This window comes from Periplaneta americana, chromosome 1, assembly GCF_040183065.1.
Source record: "Periplaneta americana isolate PAMFEO1 chromosome 1, P.americana_PAMFEO1_priV1, whole genome shotgun sequence".
NCBI classification, from domain to species: domain Eukaryota; kingdom Metazoa; phylum Arthropoda; class Insecta; order Blattodea; family Blattidae; genus Periplaneta; species Periplaneta americana.
Genome location: NC_091117.1, coordinates 63,559,146 through 63,578,363, shown reverse-complemented (window position 1 = coordinate 63,578,363; position 19,218 = coordinate 63,559,146). Strand labels below are relative to the sequence as shown.

The 19,218-nt window shown below is 34.2% G+C and overlaps 1 protein-coding gene across 1 annotated transcript in view; it reads right to left on the bottom strand.

The window, feature by feature from the left end:
• Positions 1 to 19,218, bottom strand: part of LOC138696374 (facilitated trehalose transporter Tret1-2 homolog) — a 106,926-nt gene that overhangs the window by 79,954 nt on the left and 7,754 nt on the right. The window lies entirely within an intron of this gene.

The following is a 19,218-nucleotide window of genomic DNA, read 5'->3' as shown; positions in this document are numbered from 1 at the left end:
TTTTATATTTGTTGTTTATTATTTCACTGTTATATAGTTAATTTGTAACATTATTCTTCAACTTATTATGGTATTAATTTGTATCACTGTGCTAGAATTTAATTGGCAAACAAATGTTGTCCAGCACTTATCACATAAATTATTATAAAAACTTCTTAAGTTTAGTAGAGTCTTCTCTGCTGAACGAACTTTGTTGCGCCATCGGGCTCTGTCTTCACAGATGGTTTACCAAGCGTTGTATTCTAGTGTCTGTATATCTCGTCCATGTATCTCAGCCGTGGTTCCCCACAAGATTGCTTTCCACTTGGGAATTCTTCTGTGACTTGCTTAATGTTTCGATTCGAGCGAGGGAGGTCACATGATATGACCGACGCATTTTAACTCCTGCTGTTATTTTTTCCATAATATTTCATTCACTGAATAATGTACACATTTCCCTTTTTTTAAATTCTTCATTCAACATTTACTGGATCCTGTACTGCGCTAAGTTTTTTTCTTTAAATTTTCTGTTTTAAAATTCTCAAATTGTTTTCATCCTCTTTTTGTAACTGACCACCCTCACATCCATAGCTTAAGACTGGCATTATCAATAATTTAGAAATGTGTAATTTAGATTTACGAGAGACTGATTTTCTCTTGAAAAAGTTTGTAAGGTAGTAGTAACAATTATTGACATTTTGGAATCTGGTGACAATATCACATATTTATGTCATTGTTTGTGGTCATTAGTGTACCAAGACAGTTAAACTTATTAACTTTATTAACCCTCACAACTTAATTGCTCTAGAATTTCAAGATCCTTATCTGATCTTTTATGACCTCAAGAATATTTATTGTTAATAATTTGGCTATTTTATAGCTAAATGCATTTGAAGACATTATTACAAAAACGACCCTTGTCAAAATTGCTATTTTTCAGGAGAACAATAAAAAATAAAAGAATAACACATATCAGCTATTTCCGTTCAACTGGTGTTTTATCCTTCTGTCTATTGCACTTGACATGGGCAAATGTGTCCTTAACTCAATTTCATTAAAAATGACTAGGGCTGTTTTTGTAATAATGTCTTCATTTTTATGTACAGTATTAGAAAATTCAAAGTTTTTATTTCATTTTTTTTACTTGGTTATTTAACGACGCTGTATTAACTACGAGGTTATTTAGCATCGATGGAATTGGTGATAGCGAGTTAATATTTGACGACATGAGACGACATGATTCGCCATGGATTACCTGACATTTTCCTTACGGTTGGGGAAAACCTCGGAAAAAAGCCAACCAGGTAATCAGCCCAAGCGGGAATCGAACACGTTTCCGAGCGCAACTCCGGATCGGAAGAAAGCGCCTCAGTCGGCTGAGCTACGTCGGTGGCGAAAGTTTTTATTGTACCTAAAATGATTCATTATGTTTAAACAATTAACTAATTAAATTAATTTAAGGGCAGACTATTTAGGCCTATTCTGCATCTGTGTTTTCATTTTTTTTAATTATCAGAGAACACATTCACTTTCCTTGAAATAGGGTAGTTCACCCTATTGTCAGCCACCTCCCAGTAGTCAGGCATCTTGGCATAATTATGAAAAAAATAAGTACATAAAAAAATATCTACATATTCTGTTGGCTCACCAGTATTCTGCCATTCTTTGTGCTGCCCTCGAACCTCTAGTAACCTCTGATGTGAGAAATATAAAGCAATAGTTAGCCCCTAAACATGTTGTGGAGAGCACCATGTTGTTGTTGTTGTTGTGCGATATCCTTGTGCGTTGAACAACGTGCAGTGTCATTTTTACAAGGTCAGTATTTCGTTATTATAAGTCATAGCCACTTAAAACAGTGATTGAATGACTTGAAATATTCTAGAATAGTTAAATGGGCACTGAATTTGTGTTTTAAAAGTGTTAAATTAAGTATTTCAATGGAGCTGACTATAGGAGACTTCAGTAAGATAGAGAAGCCAGTAGTCAGCCTAGTAAGATACATAGGCTGACTATTGGTATCTTGATTAACCTATAGTCAGCCATCATCTCAAATATTAAAATCTAAATAAAATAATGTAATAATAATAGTGTAGAACTCATGAGAAGTTACCTACAATTTGCTCCCTAAATATACATTTTTACAGATAGGCCTATAAATAGAAATGTTTTCGACTAAAAGGGTGAAACGACCGATTCACCAATATGAAGAGAGGGCGTTAGTGGAAGCTTTGCTTGAGATTCGGCAAAATAATTTAAACATTGGTAAGGGACATTGCAAGAGGGACAAAATTTTGTAGAGCATCTGTTCTGGCCAGGTCCCTTATCAAATACAAAAAAGGAACGACATGTTAAAGAGAGAGTTCCATGTACTATTTCATCAGCAGCATGACGTGAGTTCTTCCATTAAAAGAACTTGACCAAAATCGAGGAAACAAAATTAAAACAACAGAGAAAAGAGGAGAGGGAGAATCGAAAATCTCTTATGAAAAATAGCAAAGACAAAGAAAGGAAATCTACACTCATCTCAGATGCAAATGTTGATCCAGATGATGAATCTCAGGAAGAGGACACTTATTTAAGACAACTGTGTACTGCTTGTAATGATGAACTTATTAGTGACGTTGAAGATGAAGATTTGAAAAATATTGGGTGTGATAATTGTTCAAACTGGTTTCATTTCAAATGTACTGAGCTTAATGCATTGCCATATGATATTGCAGAGAGTAAAGAATTTCACTGTTAACTGGGCCTAACGCACAGCATTGTGAAGGAAATAGCCATTAGTGCCCTCAAAGGATCGGTTCAGATATTGAGAAATCATTTGTATGGGAGTGATAATGGAAATTTCAAGTTATCTTAACAGATGGCTGTTCATTGGTTTAGATATCAATGTCAATAAATCCGTACTATTATTTTTCTCGCGGTATATGGCAATCCAATCATTCTAACCTATCTGATGATATTTCCCCCCCTCCCTTTTTTAACTGTAAATGAGCACAAACGCTACTTAGGTGTAAATTTTTCTGACATTTTGTATATTCGATTCCCTAAGCGTTTCAAATGTATATCATTTTACCTTTTAGGTGTGTTTCCAAATTATATGTAATACGCTTTGTCAAATCTGGCAACCTTTTCTTAAGGGAAGCTAAATTTATATTATATTTTTCTGATTTTTTTTTTAAAGGAATATTGTTTCAATAGTGTCTACCTCAGAAATGCCTTCTGTCATTCCTTCTAATTTTTTTTTGTAATACTGTATAATGAAAGTACATGTGTAATGTTTATTTTATCATATTCTAACAGTAAAATTGAATTTAACCTAAATTTGGTTTAGAGGCTGAGTACTGGTTTCAAACTGGCTGGACACTGGATTTTTGTGGCCGAATACTGGAAAATTTGTTACTACTAGGAAAATGTATTATTTTTAGTCCAAAAAAGTGTAGTTATAATGTTATGTTATGTGAAATTTCAAAACTAGACTATTTGTTTGTTATAGTGATTAATAAAGGAAATAATGTTAAATGGTTTTCTGATCAGAAACTACTCTAATGTATTACAGTACTGTTAACAGGCTGACTAATGGTGCAGTCACCCTATAACACAAGAAGGAAATTGTTATTCCATCAAGAGTTTATTATTATGTTTATACAATTAATTAGTTAATTAATCAACTCTCATCAGCTGCTGCAGTAGAAAGAACAAGGAGCTAATTTTTACAAATACAAATAATTACTCTTGAACCTACAGCATTTTACTCATACCCTACATGGTAGTTTATGCTGTATTTGTTTCACTTGTTCACTCTTCAAAGTACATGTTCACTTTGCTTACAACAAAATACTATTACTGCAAAATAATTCTAACTAGGAAATAAAGACTTGTTCTATAGCTGGAGTCATCCACGAACCCAAGCAATATATATGAAAATATTATCAACATGTAATCAAGAAATAATAATTTCAATTGTAAAGGAAACTAAAATAACCAAGGATAGCATATCTAGGTTACTGGAACGTTTCGGATTACATGAATGTATTCGTATTTCTTTTCTTTTTTATTATTGTTTTATTACATTCCATTTTGTTATATTCTACCTTACGTTTTCCCATATTAACCATTTGTACTAAATTAGTTGCTTTTACTATATTCCAATGTATTTTACTTTCTTTTTTCTATTATTGTATTATTTTCATGTTGTTTAGTGTCGATTTTATTATGCTATTATTATTATTATTATTATTATTATTATTATTATTATTATTATTATTATTATTTAGTATTTATTTATTTAACCTGGTAGAGATAAGGCCGTCAGGCCTTCTCTACCCCTCTACCAGGGGAATACAACTATAACATGAACAATAAAATTACAATTAACATTAAATTTACAATTACAATTACAATAAAAATTAAAGTACGACAAGAATACCTGATTAATGAAAGCTAGACATTTTATCATAGAAGTTAAGAACAAAGAATATTTTTGTATTTACTGAATTACAAATTAAATCTACAATAACAAAATTCTATAGTGATGAAATTACCGGATATTGAAATATTTTGTGATAGATTAAGAGAACTATTTTCAAGAAACCATGTCTGAACGAGTCTTAATTACTGACCAAGTGCCTAGTAAGTTTGCGTTTGAATTTAATTTTATTTCGACAGTCCCTGATGCTAGCAGGTAACGAATTCCAGAGTCTTGGCAGGGCTATTGTGAAAGAGGATGAGTATGAGGAGGTGCGATGGGATGTTATTGTTAGTATTGTTTCATGGCGAGAGCGTGTGTTCAGATTGTGGTGGGAAGAAAGGTAAGTGACGCGAGACGACAGGTACGAAAGAATAGAAGTGTTCAAGATTTCGAAGAGAAGGAGAAGTGAATGTAAATTTCTTTTCTTATCTAGTTTAAGCCAACCTATTGCTTCCAGGGATGGGGTAATGTGATCATATTTACGAACATTGCTTACAAAACGTACACACAAATTATGAGCACGTTGAAGTTTCGTTTTGTTGTCGCTCGAAAGGTCAGTCAGTAAAATGTCAGCATAGTCAAAATAGGGAAATACAAGGGTCTGCACAAGGGACTTTTTTTAAGCAAGAGGGAATATGAACATTTATCCTTTTTAGCACATGGATAATAGAATATACTTTTCTGCAGGTTTCTGTGATTTGCATGTCCCAGTTGAGATTATTATCCATGTGAATGCCAATATTTTTTACCGAAGAATATTATTATTATAATATTTTTTTTGTAATACGTTAGTATTCTGTTCTTTAACTTTTTGTTAAATTTTAACTCCTTGTATACTTTGTGATCTGGTAGAGTGTAAGAGAAGGCCCTATGGCCTTAACTCTGCCAGTATAAATAATAATAATAATAATAATAATAATAATAATAATAATAATAATAATTATTATTATTATTGTTATTATTATTATTATTAATATAGATACTAATAATAAAATATGGTGCCACCGGCGTAGCTCAGTCGGCTAAGGCGCTTGCCTGCCGATCCGGAGTTGCGTTCGGGTGCGGGTTCGTTTCCTGCTTGGGCTGATTACCTGGTTGGGTTTTTCCGAGGTTTTCCCCAACCATAAGGCAAATGTCAGGTAATCTATGGCGAGTCCTCGGCCTCATCTCGCCAAATCTCACCTCGCTATCACCAATTCGATCGACACTAAATAACTTCGTAGTTGATACAGCGTCGTTAAGTAACAAAGTAAAATAAAAAAAATATATATGGTGTGGGGTCGGAAAAGAACCCAGCAAATATCGAGGGTTAAACTGAAATGTTTAAATTTGGATATTGTTATTAAATACAGGATGGCATGTTATAACAAGATTTTTTTTGTGTGTGTTACATAAAAGAGACTGACGGATGAGTTGGATCACTTGGTTTCAATGAAAAGTGTTATATTTTTTAAATCGATGTAAAGACGTGATTTCAAGCATTTAGAGTTAATTTCTCATTCTCACTCGTGAGCAGAACGGGGGACACACATTGAGAACTCGTTTTTATGTAGTAGCAGTAAAAAAAACAAACAAACCAATGGAAACCGAAGATTGCCGTAACAGTGTACGTACACCCTGCGTAATAAATAAATGGAATATTTTCCTCTGTGTTATGACTCGTGTTAATGCTTCCTGTGGTTATTATGAAACGAACTCGGTCTTATTACGCAATATAATGGCGTAGTGCGTGGCGAAAAAGTTTGCGGACATAACTACTTGGTTTGTTATTTATCTACAATCTAAATATTTCTGACGCACGAAGTTGGAAGACAAAAAAAAAAAAAAAAGAGCAACAGGTGCCGTGTGACGTGTGATCGCAACACACCGCTACTCGACTTAAGTTCATTATTGCGCAGCAGAATTCAGAAATTTAAGGTGACACATACTTTCTTGTACTTTTACACGTTCTTTGTCATGTTCCAAATGATATTAATTCTGTTGCTAGTTTAATTTCTTGAATCACTATGTAGCATAGACGAGAAATGAAAAGAAACGGAGAAACCCCCGCCATGTCCTTTTCGGTTACACCGCCTTAGAAACGAGCACACAGTGAGACACTGTGCATCAGTGGTGGATTATAGACGACCAGAGAGAACCGAAAGTTCGTAAAAGCCATGATGCTTGCCTTATATAGGGACATCATTTTATTTTTACTACCATTTCTAATATTAACCTGGCTATATCATTGGATTAGCCTAACGGTTAATAGCCGGAAACGCCGTTTGCTACCCCTTTCCAAGACAGGAGTTCGATGATAGACTACTGGCGTAAAATACAAACAAATCACTTTACTAGGTATAAGAGGGAAGAAAAGTAGTTCATTTACGTAAAGTAGGAAATATGGCGATTTTGAGTTTGATAATTTTCATTAGGTTTTTCTTTAAACAAAATAAAGTACTGTATAACAGCCCACGAACTGAGCTGTCCATGCGGACGTATTCATTATGCAGTGTATATTATACTGTCTATAGCACATTAGCGTATACTATAGAGAATGAAGTTAAATTGAAAAATAATCAAATATGGATATTTAAACACATTTTTGAAAATGGTGGCCGTTCATTTCGATACAGGCTTCAGTTATTTTTTGCATATTATCGCACTATAAACTATTGTACTTAATTTAAATTACCAGTTTCGTTCTTCGTACTAGTAACTCATGTTGAAATAATTCTGTACCTACTCTATAAAAGAGTACCTTACGTACTGTAAATTCAATTTTCACTTCTGCCCGATCCGAAAAGATAAAATTACTTAGACATGCTATCTACTGTCCGTCCAAGTGCTTATGTCGCAGGGTCGTAGAAAGGGGGAAAATCACGTGACAGTTAATTACTTAACGAGGCCCTTTTATTTAAGTTATTTTAAACAGTTGTATAATATTACGTAGACGTATAATTCCTAACAGAAATTAATGTTTTCAGAAAAGAGCTAAGACAGCCTAGCCACTAGCCTTTAGAGAGAGGCGAATAGAAGCGGGTGGGGGAAATCGGAATGCGACGTAGGCAAATGGACGACAGTACCTGTGCGAAAATGATTCAATATTGAAAGTTCTTTAGTCACTGGAAAACGCGAACATATTTTTGGAACGTACTGTTTACTGTGACCGTAAGACTACTATGACTGTATATGCGGCCTTGGTTCTGTGTTGAGTACGGTTTAACTTCATTAGTAGAAGGGGTGGGAGTAAAGTACATTCAAAAACTCAGGTATAATAAAAATTGAAGTAAAAATAAAATGATGTCTCTGTACAATCAGTCACTGAGCAATGCTTACCTTCTTGTCTACTCGAAACATTATTGTGTCAGCCGGGGATTGTGGAGTGGGAAGATAAGGGGTAGTCTGCAGTGACTCGATTGAGGCATTAGCGCCTAAGTCTAATTTAAGAGGATACATAACTAAATAATACTGAGTGTCCATAAAGTTCCTATCTATTTTATAGAGTGTAATAGACAAAAAATTAGTAGGCTAAACTTCGAACATATAGGACGGAAGGGCACTAAATAGGGTATTTTGAGACATGAATCAGGGCAGCGAGTTAAACATAAAAGTCTAACATCATTGTGGTCTTTTATGGACAGGTTTTGAGAAAAGTAGTATTTTTAGTTGAAATTTTGGAATGCGTATTCCAGAAAAAACAGTGACGGTAACCGGGCAGCTATATTTTCTAATGTTGCAAGACTTTGCAGTATCAGCATTGTAGAATCATGAAATCGAAGACATTGTTTTCATGCAAGACGGCGCTCCACTTCGCATACACAATAAAGTAAAATCACTATTGCGCAACACATTTGGTGATCGAGTAATTAGTTGGCCTTCTAGGTCACCAGACATAAATCCAGCTGATTACTGGTTACGGAATTATCTAAAAGAAAAATATTTCTTAGTAGATCTACTACACGTGAGGAACTGAAACAGTCAAGATCGGATGTCAATAAAAACATCCCGAGGAATGTGCTTATTAATGCCGTTTATAGCATTTCTTATTGAACAACACGGTGGTGGTCATATTTAATTTTTTCGTGTTTTAATAAAATCCCATTTCTTTACCAACAACTTGGTATTTTTATTTTTATGGAATCTAAAAATTTAACAAACGTATTACCATTTCAAAATGGGAACTTACTTTAGAATAACCTTATACTTCAAACTATTACTATGGCGCTGCGGAAATAGTTCAATACAAAGTGGTGAATTTCTTCGAAGAAACCACCGGCGTGGCTCAGTCGGTTAAGGCGCTTGCCTTCCGGTCTGAAGTTGCGCTCGGGCGCGGGTTCGATCCCCGTTTGGGCTGATTACCTGTTTTGGTTTTTTCCGAGGTTTTCCCCATCCGTAAGGTGAATGCCAGGCAATCTATGGCGAATCCTCGGCCTCATCTCGCCAAATACCATCTCACTATCACCAATCTCATCGACGCTAAATAACCTAGTAGTTGATACAGCGTCGTTAAATAACCAACTTAAAAAAATCTTCGAAGAAAGTATTTTTCAGCAAAATTTGTGAAGACATGACTTCGTTATATGAAAATATTCTTTAACATAAAAAAGTAAGACGGCTTTCGTGGAGTAACGTGTTGAAAAGTGTTTTACAGTTAAGAGCGAAACTTTTATTGTACCGGTACATGCATCATTTTGCTATACACTTATTTTAATGGCATATTACTCAGACTGCCTTTCATACCAGTTTTTAATTTTTAACGATTGTGTTTAACTGGAATATCTTAAGTGTTCATTTTATGTTAATATGTTTTTAATGTGACCTGAAGATGCCAAATTTATTGGTGAAAACGTTTGTCATAATTTGTAAATACTACCTCATATAATAACATATAGGTTCAATGCATGTAATATTGTTAAGTAATAATTGACTGTAAGAACTTACACTGTTTGATTGATACTATACTTATCGGACCCAACATGCCTTTAAAATTGCTAATGAATGTAGTTCTCAGTACCATAAATAAACATTATCAGTGAATTTATTTGCATAATATTTTGCTAAGAATGTGTAACGGTAGTTATTATGATACCGTACTTTTGTTCTTTGATATACACTCACCTGCAAAAAAAACCGGGGCAACTACATTCTCTTTAAAATTATTGAAAATTATAGGATTTTTAAAATAATTTTAGGTGTGCTGAGGTTCATTTAGTTATTCATTTATTTTGTGATACGTAACACTGTAATACTGAATAAGTAATAGCCAACAATGATCTGAAAAGAAGATTCGTTCTTCTTGTAATATTGTGTGTAAACTTCTCGGACTCATTTCGAGCTAAGCTGAAGATGTCTACAGACTGGTAAGCTCTTTTGAGGCAGTATTGGAGTACTTCATTGTATACAAATGTCACCAAGTCCTACCGATTCAGCAAAAGTGGTTGCATTAATAGAAGGTGCGAATAGTCAGCGTTATGTGGCTACAGTTCTTGGGATTCCTCGATCGACCGTACAACGAGTGTACCGTCGCTTTGGAGAGACAAGAGGTTATTCCAGGAGACCCGGTTCAGGGAGAAAACGAGTAACATCGGCTCGTGACGACCATTTTATTGTCCTAAACACATTAAGAAATCGCCATTCCACAGCTATTGAGACCAGAAGAGCCTTCCAGAAAATAAGACAAGTTAACGTGAGTGAGAGAACTGTAAGAGGACGTCTGGATGAATGCGGGCCGATTCCAGAAGACCAGCTAAAGGTCCAGAATTGCTCCAGCAACATCATGTTGAACGATTACGTTTTTCTCACAATCATGCTAATTGGAACCTGGGGAAGTGGCGACGAGTGCTCTTCACAGATGAATCGAGATTTAGTTTACAGATGACGTGAAAGAGTGTGGAGAAGAGAAGGAGAACGTTTTTATTTATGTTCCTTCAGTTCACGTGTCAGTTTCCAAGATGGATCAGTAATGGTATGGGGTGGCATTTTGTATGAAGCTCACACAGAACTTGTTTTCATTAATGGAGGTGCTTTGACTGCTCCAAGATACATAGAAGAAGGTGTAATTTAACATACGGTACCATATGCCCCACTTATTGGTGAAACGTTTCTGTTAGTGCATCACAATGCACGCCCTCATGCTACAAGAATAGTGGATGAATTCCTTCACGATGTTGGATTGAATAGGATGGCATGGCCAGCAAGAAGTCCTGATATAAACCCTATTGAACATGTGTGGGGACTGCTAGGGATGCAAGTTAGAAGTCGCCTAACTCCTCACAGAAACTTACAGCAGCTCTGAAATGTTCTAAGTAAAGAATGGAATAGAATCGACCAGACTGACATCCAAAAACTGATCGAAGGGTTGAATCGGCGAATGGTAACAGTCATACATTCACGGGGAGGTAATACCCGCTATTACCAACATCTGGGTGACCACAAAATCAGTTGAACATTTGGAAGAAAATTGATATAATTTGTAAGTTTTTACACCTTTTAATTATATCCATTGTTCGGCGTTGAAAATAATAGCGCAAATGATAATGAATAAGTTTTTTTTTTCTGGGAAGCAATGTTTTCTTCATTTCTAATAAAGGATTTTCTGATTCTCACCTCATAAAAATTGAGAAACTTTAGGTGGCCCGGTTTTTTTTGCCGGTGAGTGTAGTTGTTCATTATTGCAGAAAAATTACTTTCAGATTTCACTTGTTTATTGAGTGTTTATGTAATGAGTACTAATAAAAAGAATCAATGTACTTTTCATTTATTTTTAATATTTCTCTGCTAGATTATGTTTCTACCCTTAAATTAGAAACTCACTGTATTGATTTACGAATAATTACAGCTCCAGCTGTAGTCCATTCATGCTTTCAAGCATGAATATATGAGTGGACCATAGTTGGGCAACTCAGAATACAACTATGTACCAATGCTTATTACTTTTTTTTTACATTTGTAATTAAATAATTTCAAACACATATGTCAACATTTATTTAATATAAACTTACAAGAGTCCGAAGCCAAAATTTCACTTAATCTGGATGAATAGTACTGAATATACAAAGAAAAATGTGACAAATGTGGACCATAGTTAGGGGAAACTGCGGTACTTGATTTATCGTCGATATCACCTGACAAAGAGAAATTTGATATATTCCAGTGTATTAAAGACTCATGCAAAATTTAGCTACGTATGATAGATAAATACTGAGTTCGTTTTTGCCAACAAGCAATTAAGTTTTCATAATTGTAAACAACAGCTTTTTGAGTATTTTCCGAAAAAAAAACTTAAAACAATTACGACATTGACAGATGGATAGTGAATACATTTTCATTCAACTGGCTGAAATTCCAGAAAATATGAAGGAAAAACTCATCGAAATTATATCCTACTGTTGGAAAGTTTAAATTAGATTTTTTTTTCGAAAAGCGTAGACCAGTTTTGGATTAAAAGAATGCAAGAATACTTCGAGCTTACAAAAGTACGTAGTTTTTAAATTTGTTGTAATACAGTCAACTCTGGATATAGTGAACTCGGTTATAGTGAACATTCGGCTATAGTGAATCTAAATCGTTGGTCTCGACCCGCATACATTAAAAAGTACATTAATATTTCGTTTATAGTGAACCCTCGCTTCGGTTATAGTGAACCTTGTATCCTGACAAATTCTTATTTGAAGTCAGACCTTCTTGTATAAAATTGAAAGATTGTGTTGAGAACAACATTCTAAGTTTCTTACTCTGTTAGCCAAAGAACAAAGGTAGAATTAGTGATTCCTAGATAATGAGCTGTACTGTAAATCCAGTCAACACGTGACGACCTTGCCTCACTCCACCGTCGAAGGGTTACCATTCTGTTCTCAGACACACTACGCCACTGTTATTTCTAATCCTCCGTCGTCAAAAGGTTGGTTTTTGTTCTTAGGAACATTTCCATTGTGACAGAAAGCATCAAAACAACGGAAAATGAAATTTCCTTCTTTTATTAAAAGGGGACGGACATTATGTCCAAAGCATAAATGAAGATAAGATTATGATGGCTTTCAAACTCCTTCAACCCTCTCCCAGTTTCCATTAAGTGATCCGGGAAATTCCAAGGCTGGGTACACAGTCACACCATAACAGCGTTTGTCATTTCTACCCCTGGTCAGTCTGTTTCTAGTGTTCGAACAGTGAATGTACTCTATAAAAATGTCGAAGCGTTAAGTGTCTTCTTTGGAAAATAAGGCGAATATTATAAGTGACATTGAACGTGGTCTTTCGCAAGTGGACGTGGGTCGACAGCATAGTTTAAATACAGTTTACAGTGTAATCCATTCTACCAAAATGAAATATTTTAATTACTGTATAGTATTTTATTTTCTTGTTCACAATTTCATTCATTCCTCTCATTTAATAATAATAATAATAATAATAATAATAATAATAATAATAATAATAATTTATTTAACCTGGCAGAGTTAAGGCCATACGGCCTTCTCTAACACTCAACCAGGAGTAAAAACTGCATTACAAAAACACTACAAATTTACAAAGTACACTATAATTTTACACACAAAACTGAATAAGATAATAATAATAAAATGTAAACAACAAGTAAGAAGAAACCAGACATAATATATAACATAGAGAAAGAAAGAAAAAAGCATAATAAAATGTGAACAGTTGGTCAAAAATAAATGAGGCATACAAAGTATAAAAAATAAGACAATTATTGATAATAATAATAATAATAATAATAATAATAATAATAAATAAGAATAGTAATAATAATGATAATAATAATAATAATAATAACAGGCCTAATAGTAATAATAATACTAATAGTAGTAATAAAATAGTGCAGTACAAAGCATACAATGAATACAATATTTTTAAGTACACACAGTAAGGAAAATTATGATTATATATAGCTCAACTTATCACATTAGAGATATACCATTATCGGAAAATATGAAAACAAAAATATAAAATAAGTTAAATATCACTAGAACATTAAAAAAAATGTGAATACGTGGAAACATGCAATACAGCACTTGTCATAATAGTAAGTTAGTTTGGCAACTCGTCATAAGATAATTTTCTAACTTGGTTAGGGGAGAGACACTTCGGATTTAGTGAACCTCGGATATAGTGAACGAAATATGCAAGTCCGCAGAGGTTCACTATATACGGAGTTGACTGTGTTTGCAACCTCTATTTAAGCAAAATAAATTTCTTGTCTATGATTATAATCAAAACAAAAGCAAGAAATTTTCTTGAATTTGAAAATGATATCATTGTGTGTATGCAATGTGGAGTCCACATTTGAGAAGCTGTTTTCAGAAAAACGGACACATTTATTACATTAATTAATAATTACATCAAATTAATAACTACTAAAACATTTTTATTCCTATGTTCGGCGTTGTTTATATTACGTTTCTAAGTACAAAATAAATGTATGTTAATAAAACTTTTCGTATTATTGTAAATCATCTCGTGATTCCCCAAATCACTTTACACGACCCCCACTTTTGGAACCACTGGTCTGAAAGAGGATACTGTGAGCTAGAGAATCAGTTATGTGTAACGCAGGAAGCGTAATCTGGCAATACAGAAAGCCGTATTGAGTAGCCTGTAATGTATGAGATTGCATGAATGTTTTCTCTTGATACGTTGAAACATGGTGGACAGAAATTGTCGGGTGACAATGACAGTTTATTAGTTACATAAACATATTGCTGAATTTATCTGCAAACCACATCGGAATGGCTATGTAGAAGTATGAAGGTCAGTGTGAGTTGTTACAATAACAGAAGTTATATCTGTTGTGCACGAATACGTGTAAAGAAAGCAGATAGGCAAAGTGAATGAATCAGTTCAAGCGTTCAGCCGTATCGTTAACTAAAGTCTCATGTAATTCCTGACAATACCATTACGTATGTAACATCAAGCCTTCCAACCTACAAGAGATGAAATGCGAGAGATGGGAATTAATAGGAAATATGTTTTAATAATAATAATAATAATAATAATAATAATAATAATAATAATAATAATAGTAATGGCAATATTAATAGTAATAATAATAATAATAGTAATAATAATAATAATAATAATAATAATAATAATTATTATTATTATTATTATTATTATTATTAGAGACAGGATTTTAAAGGGAATCCCTTTTTTTATTTCAACATGAAAAATGAAATAATTAATTACGATGTTCTAAACTATCTTCCTTTTTTAGTCCATATTCCCCTTTTCCCCTTTTTTAAAAACATCTCTTATTTTGGTCCTTTTTTTGACAATATCGCAAACATTTAGATAATTTTCCTATATTTTTTTCCGATAGGCCTATAACTTCCTGAGCAAGCGAAAATAAATATTGTTCTTTTTCTGATTCCAGACACTGAAAAACTAATAAAGTGTGCTGATTTAGAGTTCAGGATAAAAGGAAAATTTTCACCTCTGGTTTCAGGTGATGTTGAGCGGTCATTTTCTGTTTATAATGACATTCTGCATTCAAAGAGGCAGAATCATATTTAGACATATTGAAATGTTGAATGAGATCAAATACAACACTTTCCTTATGCTGTGAAGCGATAAAAATAAGCTTGTGTGTGCTATGTATATCCATGAATGTGCTGAAGTGTGTTTTCAATTAAAATAGAGGGAGTAATATTATCCTTTTTGAAGTCCCTTTTTGACTGTATCAAATACAACACTTCCCTTATGTTGTGAAGAGATAAATGTAAGATTGTGTGTGCCATGTATATCCATGGATGTGCTGAAGTGTGTTTTGGGGTACCTAATATAGTCCTTTTTCAAGTCCTTTTTTTTTTGGCTATATCTTTCCCTTTTTGTCCTTTTTTGATGATAAATTTTCCCTTTAAAATCCAGTCTCTAATAATAATAATAATAATAATAATAATAATAATAATAAGAATAGTGATAGTAATAGTGATAGTGATAGTGATAATGATAGTAATAATAACAGTGGGACGAAATCATAACATTAAACGGAAAAGTTAAATAATCACCTCTAAATTTCGGAGATTACCATGTCAGTAAGGGGGAGCGGAAATCGTGTGCTACAGTAACTGCGGGTGACTCTCTCGTTATTCATGAAAGTTGGTAGCTCTGTGATTAAATCACAAACTGATGACAACAAATCTACAGCAGCAACCTGCTTGTGAGACTACTCGTCCCTTCGTAGCACAGTAAATGAGTATGTAAATAAATACATTGATGAACGAATAAATGACACCTACTGTATAGTTGCAAAACCTGCCTTCTCCTAAAAAATCAGAAAATGAGTTAGCAATGCCAGTGCATTCTATATTATAAAATCTAGCTATTTTAATGTCGTTTCTGTTACAAAAAATCTGTTCCTATTTAAAACTATGATTAACAATTTAGTTTTACTCCACAAACTACCTTATCCTCAATGGGATTGTTCCAAAACTTGCCTCCTGCAGGCCCATTTCAAAAGCTGCCTTATCCGCATAAATGGAGTCGGTTATCTGTCCTGTTTATCACAAAGCATGCCTTATTCACAGATCACTATGCTACATATACAGGCTGTATCTATACATGTGTCCATAAGTGTGGGGGCGTATTCCTGATACCAAAACATAACAAAAAGTTCATATGAACATGGGTCCGCAAACCCTTCGTTAGGGAATTATGAAAGGAATTTCCTGTAGTGAGTCCTGATTATGTAATTCACCTCAAACTTGCATTTTTCCCCACTTTCTTCATTACAGTTGGTCATGACGTTTGTTTTGTTTTGTTTGATTGGCTTTTGTTCTGTTTTGTGTTATTCAAAGTAACATTCATCACATCGCAAGATGTATTCAGTAAGAGAAATGACGGATATGCACTACATTTATGGCCTAGCAGATGGGAATACGGTAGCAAATTTGATCAAATCCGTAACACCCCAAGACATTTTCAGAGAGTACAGCAAAGCATAGAACGCAGGCTCAGGGCATGCATAGAAACAGGAGGAGGTCAATTTGAGCAATTTTTGTAAACGTGTGTTGTTAAATGTATCACATGTACCATTACCAATAAATCCATAACTCCCTAACGAAGGGTTTTCGGACCCATGTTCATATGAACTTTTTTGTTATGGTTTGGTGTCAGGAATACGCCCCCACATTTATGGACACACATAGATACAGCCTGTATATTAAAGCTATTTATTCTGCTTAAAAGAATAGGGATTTTATTTTATAAAGCAGTTATCAGGGGGAAGCAATTCTTTGGTAATGATTCATGCGGTTACATGAATGTTGTAAAAATGGCCATTCAGTAAGCCTTCATCATGCAGAAACCTTATTACAAAAGCAAAATTAATTGATGTTGAAAATCTGCTGAAAGAAAACATTTTGGAGGTTTCTAGAAATATCTATCAGGCTTATTATTTTACCATCAGATTATTAGTGTGAATAACGAACCTACTGTTTCTTCCAGTAATGACAATGATTTGTGTGAAAGTGGATGTGAAGACGAAGATGGTTATCTGAGAATGTGAATGAAATGTTTCTACTAAAGGTCCCTTAAATAAAAAGTGCTGCCATTATTGTAAATTAAAGAGTGGCTGAGGGTTGACAAAGTTTTTTTTTATACTACATGGAAAACGGAAACTTCCCAATGAAAATCGGTTAGAGATGATATTGTCAGATTGGCCTTATGAAGTCGGGAATGTGATGTACTGTAATAGTAATATGCGTTACAAGAGCGGTATGTTGAAGTTTTCATGTTCGAGGAAAAGTTTGAAAAAGCGAAACGTAGTTGAGCTTTTTTAATTTCCGAGAATTGAAAGAAAACATACCGCTCGTGTATCGTACATTATTCTGTGCGAAGATCGTTTATTACATACCTGAAAGAGGAATTTCTAATTAGTTGCAATGAAATCTCCATCTTGGTTTCTGTTCAATCACGGCAAATTTGCAAAACAAAATATCTTTCTTCAACATTGTTGCTTTAAAATGTTTTCTGTGTTTACTATACTCCAGGAGGCCGTGATATACGTCTGTCTTTTTTCCCCCAGTCTATAAATGCGAACTTAAAACAAACGGTAAGGTTATGTAATGATTTATTTTTCATTTTAATATTTTAACAATATTATTTATATAAAATATTGCAGTAATAACATCGGCATCTGCAATCTTGTTGATTTTTTCACGGCTTCCTTCATGTTACTTGAATCACGAATGCATTAACTTTAGTGGAGTTGTAGAGTTTACTTAAGTTTTGCAAATATTTAAAAGCAATAATTAACATTGCAATTTGGGTGAAATTACAGTGGTAGGTTTCCAATTTATAATTATTACTATATTGAACGTCTCTAAAAATAATATGTTAGAAGCCTAAAGCAGTAAAATCAATATGTCACTTAAGCTGTAAGAAGAGGGAAATTATGTGTGTTAGGTTGGGAATACTGAATGTGGAATTTTACACTTTCCGCTTATTGGTTTTGTGCGGAAAGCAAGCAAATACGCACGATCTCGCACAAAATAATGACCTTTTCAGATATATTTCTGATCATTCTTTGTAGTTGATTTTCTCGTACTGAGTTTTTCAGTAGCTTGTCGTAGTTCTGTGCATTATTTGTTACTCACAAAAGTTAGGACTACACATAAAAGTGTCGGTCAACCCCGAGTCATGGTATTTTTATTATACAGAATCAACCAGAACTCTACCGACAAGCTTTCACAGTTGTTCAGGATGTTGCCTGAGTATTGTGATATAGGGAACCTATGGTTCCCGGTGACTTATTACTGAGTAATGTGTTGTTGATGGAAGCATGTTGTTTGGACGGTGATATTGATAGATTACAAGGAAAAATTAGAAAAGTAATCAACTAAGTTCTGAAGTAGGTACTGTAATATCATGAAATATAATACAAACAATACAAAAAATTACATGAGTAATGAAACAAGCCTTAGAACTTCATGCGCAGTGCCTTACATCTGAGACTTAATATTCTATCGTCTCCTTCCTTTTTTGGGGGGTTGCTGTACCTTATATACGCCTTTTTCCCAGAAGTAATATTTTTTACTTAATGTGTTCTGCTTGTAAACCGACGATATATAGGCTATAGCTTTCAACCAGTAGTACTCTTGACACCTCATTGTATGCAGATCAGGTTTTCTTTGACAATAATGAAGATGAATTTCAGTATTCAATACACCATCTTAACATAATATCACAAAACCACAAAGTTCTAATATGGAAATTTCTACAGTAAGAACAATGATCGTGACTTTCAAGGCAAAATGCGAATCAGAAATGAAACTTGGATTGAGAATTCTATTTCAGAAAATGAATTCTTGTAAATATGTGCACCCTTTCACACTGAAATTGGTCGCTGTTTAGAAACAAAGTTCCATCTCGGAATAGCTCGGGAATCATCGTGTGCGCTGTGTTCACAACTGACGCATGCGACGTGCGAGGTGCGAGGCCCGCCTCGCACAAATCCGGAGTACACGAGAGATAGTGAGTGGTTTCTATGGCTGCGAGGTACGCAGACCTCTCATCTCGCATTATAGAAACCACTCACTATCTCGCGTGTAGTCCGAATTTGTGCGAAGCGGACCTCGCAAGTCGCTTCAGAAAAACCAAGGCCTTACATAGACTCGAAGTCCGGTCTTTGGAACGAGAATAAAGAGCTCTATAGCTAAGCCATAAAGACTTCGTAGGGAATATGTCGTTTCGTGACATACAGATACGTCGCTGCTATGTCTTGATTTCATCCTAGGACATCGATGCTTAATATTTCTCCTTCTGACTCTAGC